We start from the raw sequence: 6,000 nt of genomic DNA, 5'->3' as shown, positions 1-6,000 counted from the left end.
GCTCCCTAGTAAGTCAACTACAACTCAACTGGATGGCCACATGTCCTTTAATATGTGGACAAAGCACCCTCAAGTCAGGGGGTCAAAAAGAAAATAAAAAGAGGACACATACTGGGAAAGGGTGAAGAGGTCTGTAAAAGAGTTATGGAGAAGGAAAAGATGCATATGATCAAAATGTATTTATGCAAGAATTTTATTGAGTATTTTTGCATCGATATTCATAAAGGAAATTGGTCTGAAGTTCTCTTTCTTTGTTCGGTCTTTGTGTGGTTTAGGTATCAGAGTAATTGTGGCTTCATAGAATGAATTGAGTAGAGTACCTTCTGTTTCTCTTTTGTGGAATAATTTGAGGAGTATTGGAATTATGTCTCCTTTAGGGTCTGATAGAACTCTGCACTAAACCCATCTGGTCTTGGGATTTTTTTGGTTGGGAGATTATTAATGACTCCTTCTATTTCTTTAGGGAATATGGGACTGTTTAGATCGTTAATCTGATCCTGATTTAACTTTGGTACCTGGTATCTGTCTAGAAAATTGTCCATTTCATCCAGGTTTTCTAGTTTTGTTGAGTATAGGCTTTTGTAGTAGGACCTGATTTTTTTTTTTTTGATTTCCTCAGTTTCTGTTGTTATGTCTCCATTTTCATTTCTGATTTTGTTAATTATGATACTATCTCTGTCCTGTCTAGTTAGTGTGGCTAAGGGTTTATCTATTCTGTTCAAAGAACCAGCTCCTGTTTTGGTTGGCTCTTTATATAGTTCTTTTGTTTTCACTTGGTTCATTTCAGCCTTCAGTTTGATTATTTCCTACCATCTACTCCTCTTGGATGAATTTGCTTCTTTTTGTTCTAGAGCTTTCAGATGTCCTGTCAAGCTGCTAGTGTAAGATCTCTTCAGTTTTTTTCTGGAGGCACTCAGAGCTATGAGTTTTCCTCTTAAGACTGCTTTCATTGTGTACCATAAGTTTGTGTATGTTGTGGCTTCATTTTCATTAAACTCTAAAGTCTTTAATTTCTTTCTTTATTTCTTCCTTGACCAAGGTATCATTGAAGAGAGTGTTGTTCAGCTTCCATGTTTATGTGGGCTTTCAATTGTTTATGTTGTTATTGAAGACCAGGCTTAATCCGTGGTGATCTGATAGGATTATTTCAATCTTCTTGTATGTGTTTGAGGCCTATTTTGTGACCAATTATATGGTCAGTTTTGGAGAAGGTACCATGAGATTCTGAGAAGAAGGTATCCTGTTGTTTTAGGATAAAATGTTCTATAGATACTTGTTAAATCCATGTGTTTCATAACTTCTGTTAGTTTCACTGTGTTTCTGTTTAGTTTCTGTTTCCAGAATCTGTCCATTGATGAGAGCCTAGTGTTGAAGTTTCCTACTATTATTGTATGCAGTGCAATGTATACTTTGAGCTTTAGTAAAGTTTCTTTTATGGATGTGGGTGTCCTTGCATTTGGAGCATAGATGTTCAGAATTGAGAGTTCATCTTGGTAGATTTTACCTTTGATGAGTATGAAGTATCCCTCCTTGTCTTTTTGGATAACTTTAGGTTGAAAGTCGATTTTATTCGATATTGTAATGGCTACTCCAGCATGTTTCTTGCAACCATTTGCTTGGGAAATTGTTTTCCAGCATATTCCTCTAAGGTAGTGTCTGTCTTTGTCACTGAGGTAGTTTTCCTGTAAACTGTAAAATGTTGTGTCATGTTTATGTAACCAGTCTGTTAGTCTATGTCTTTTTATTGGGGAATGAGTCCATTGATATTAAGAGATATTATGCAACAGTCATTGTTGCTTCCTATTATTTTTGTTGTTAGAGTTGGGATTCTGTTCATGTGGCTATCTTCTTTTAGGTTTGTTGAAAGATTACTTTCTTAACTTTTTCTAGGGTGTAGATTCCCTCCTTGTGTTGGAGTTTTTCATTTATTATCCTTTGAAAGGCTTGATTTGTGGAAAGATATTGTGTAAATTTGGTTTTGTCATGGAAAATCTTGTTTTCTCCATCTATGGTAATTGAGAGTTTCGATGGGTATAGTAGCCTGGGCTGGCATTTCTGTTTTCTTCAGGTCTGTATAACATCTGTCCAGGATCTTCTGGTTTCCATATTCTTTGATGAGAAGTCTGATGTAATTCTGATAGGTCTGTGTTTATATGTTACTTGACCTTTTCCCCTTACTTCTTTTAATATTCTTTCTTTGTTTAGTGCATTTGGTGTTTTGATTATTATGTAATGGAAGGAGTTTCTTTTCTGGTCTGAAGTATTTGCAGTTCTATAGGCTTCTTGTATGTTCACTGGCATCTCTTTCCTTAGGTTAGGAAAGTTTTCTTCTATAATTTTGTTGAAGATATTTACTGGTCCTTTAAGTTGGAAATCTTCACTCTCTTCTATGTCTATTAACCTCAGATGTGGTCTTCTCATTGTGTCCTGGATTTCCTGGATGTTTTGGGTTAGTATCTTTTTGCATTTAGCATTTTCTTTGATTGATGTGTCAATGTTTTCTACAGTATCTTCTGCACCTGAGATTCTCTCTTGTATTCTGTTGACAGATGCTTGCATCTATTACTTCTGACTTCTTTCCTAGGGTTTCTATCTCCAGTTGTCTCCCTTTGTGATTTCTTTATTTTTTCTACTTCCATTTTTTTGATCTTGGATTGTTTTGTTCAATTTCTTCACCTGTTTGTTTGTGTTTTCCTGTAATTCTTTAAGGGATTTTTGTGCTTCCTCTTTAAGTGCTTCTACCTGTTTGCCAGTGTTCTCCTTTAATTCTTTAAGGGATTTTTTTGTTTGTTTGTTTGTTGCCTTTTTTAGGGCTTCTACCTATTTAGCTGTGTTCTCTTGCATTTCTTTAAGGGAATAAAATCCTCTTACCAGCATCATGAGATATGATTTTAAATCAAAATCTTGCTTTTTCAGTATATTGGGGTATCCAGGACTAGCTGTGGTAGGAATTCTGTGTTCTGATCATGCCATTTGCTCTTGGTTTCTGTTGGTAAGATTCTTGCGTTTGCCCTTTGTTATCTGGTAATCTCTGGTGTTAGTTGTTCTTGCTGTCTTTGGCTGGAGCTTGTTCCCCCTGTGATTCTGTAAGCCTGTGTCAGCACTCCTGGGAGACCAGCTCTCTCATGGCAAGACCAATCCACAGAGGGCTGAGGAACAGCCCCACCTCCTGGGTGCAGAAGGAGGCAGGAAGGACCCTGTTCCAGCCGCTCTCCTGCTTCTGTGGCCTGTGTGCTTCTGGCTAGTCCAGATTTAGACAATCATTGGAGTGAAAATGGTGATCTCACCTGAATCCTGGGTCAGAACATTCCCTATTATATTTATATGTATGTATGTGTATATGATAATTTTTTTAATTTTTGAAATAATCCTAATAAAAAAGCAAAACTTACCAATCACTTAGGAACATTTCTAGAGCCTCTAATAAACTATGACATCTCTCTTTTCAGTTGCTGTTTGAACTCATCATTATAATTATTATTACAAGAAATCTTCAGCTATTACATACATCTTAGTGGATCTTACCGTACTGGATCTTACTGCAGTGAAAGTAATAAAATAAAGTGTTACTAGAAAAATAGACAGTGATAACAGTATGATTAAAGTACATCTGGGTTGTCAGCATTCACTTATAATCACAGGGCTGGGGGGTGTCTCTGGTATAGGACTTACATGAGTGCAAGGCTAGCTTCAGATACATGGTCAACTCCAAGTGATCCTGAGCCTCATGGAAATACACCATCTCAGCAACAAAAACAAATAAACAAGCCTCACCAATTTAATTTTAAATGAAACATATGGAATATATATAAGGATACTCATAAAATCCTATAATATACCAAATGGCATAATATTGTTTGTTGATTATAATATTGATGGTCGATAACATTTGACATTTTATTTTATGTGTACTATTGTTTTTCCATTTTCTTTAGAAAGAGCATTCAAAATGTTAATATCTACATTTTTGAAAGAATGGGCTTTTTCTGTTGTAATAAATGTTTTTAACTAAAAATGTGACTTTAAGGTTGGAAATTATAGCATTTCCTAAAGCCAGAAGCCTTTTGAAGGCACAGAACACACCATTCCTTTAGATTCAAGTTGGTATTTTTCTGTGTACAGCTTCCCAGGGAGTGTGTTTGGCTATTAGTGGAGCAGAAGGGAAAGGCTGTTCTTACAGAACAAGGAATAATTCTAAAATTCCTTATGTACGAATTTATTTCCTAAACGTTAATGCACCTATGAATCTCTAATACAGAGACTAAACATATGTAATGTGTCATAGCTCCTTTTTTATAAATATTAATGCTCATATCAAATTGTGACCTTCCTAGTTTAACTGAAGTCATATTTGATGAACAGGAAATTAATTTTAAAAAGTAAATTAAAATTAGAGATGGTAATCTGCAAACAACAAACAAACAAACAAAAAAAGGTCATGATGAAATCTTTAGTGGTTCTGTACAAATCAATGTTTCTTAAGTTGATGTGAGAAAACCTATCTTGTATTACTTCTTTCTTGGCTGGGAGTCTGAAAACGTTTATGCATGTCAGGCAACTGTAAATTCTTATGAATGGCTCTTTAGGATCAAAGCACCATTTCACTCAATGGCACCTCAATCTTACCTGGAAGCTTTCTATTTCACCCACTATAATGACATCTTCTAAATATGGATTTGTAGCTTTTAATATCTTACTTAAATTTCATAGATTAAAAACATTTCAGTTTTTAATAATTATGCACATGTCTTAGTTAGGGCTTTACTGCTATGAACAGGCACCATGACCAAGGCAACTCTTATAAGGGACACCATTTAATTGGAGATGGCTAACAGGTTCAGAGGTTCAGTCCATTATCATCAAGGTCAGAGTATGGCAACATCTAGGCAGGCATGGTGTAGTCAGACCTGAGAGTACTACATCTTCATCTGAAGGCTGCTAGTGGAAGACTGACTTCTAGGCAGGTAGGACTAGGGTATTATAGCCCACACCCACAGTGACACACCTACTCCAACAGGGTCACACCTCCAAATAGTGCCACTTCATGAGTCAAGCATATAAAGACCATCACAACATGTAATAACCATTGTGCTGACAATGTACATCAAAATCAGACTAAACAAGGCACCTCCTTTATCCCTTCTTTGCCCCCACTCCACTTTCTCTCACACACGCAGACACAAACACACATCTTGGTCTTAAGTGCATTATATAATACTCATGTTAATTTTTTCATTTTCTATTCATTTAAGTGTTGCAGGAATATACAAAACAGCACCCAAGTGAATCTACAAATAGTATCACTGTAGGACAAATACTTCATTTGCAAGTTAAAAAAGCCCACTGGTAGGCAGAAATATAGGGAAATTCCTTCAGTAACTGTGGGACACTCTAAAGTTAAAAGAGGAAAAGTAATTTGATGGTAGCAGAGTAAAAGATGTGGTACTACAGGATTCACAGATGGCTAAGAATACCTGCCTGCTATTTAGATTAAAGAATAGATAAAAGTGCAGGTTGATTGGCTCAGTTTCTGACATATCAGCACTTTTAAGAGGCAGCCACAAGGGGATCACCAACTCTGATTGTTAGTGAGTTCTAGACTGACCTGAACCATGACATCCTATCTCAATAAAATATGAAAACTTAAGTAGTCTTGCCAAAAAATAAGTAAAATTACAGGACACACACAGACATAAGAAAACTATCAAGAAGTGTGGCAATCTCTTGTTTAGAACTTAGTCTCAGTTCAAAGACACAATGAGCAAGAGGAAGTTTGATTCTGAATTTTGAATAAATGCACAACATAGTTTTAAGTGTGCTATGATAGATGAGGCCATCTGAGCACATGACCTAATGAGGCTTCCTGATGCACACTACCAGTGCTTGGCAAGGATGAGGGCCTTTCCTGCTTGCGTCTTATTATTGTGGTTCCCCAGTCTGCAAGAAAGTAGCCAGATGCAACAGTCAGAGTCTATGTGGAGCTCAGCAAAGCATACTTTA

Source organism: Mus musculus, chromosome 15 (genome assembly GCF_000001635.26).
Source record: "Mus musculus strain C57BL/6J chromosome 15, GRCm38.p6 C57BL/6J".
NCBI classification, from domain to species: domain Eukaryota; kingdom Metazoa; phylum Chordata; class Mammalia; order Rodentia; family Muridae; genus Mus; species Mus musculus.
This window is presented reverse-complemented; position numbering follows the sequence as displayed.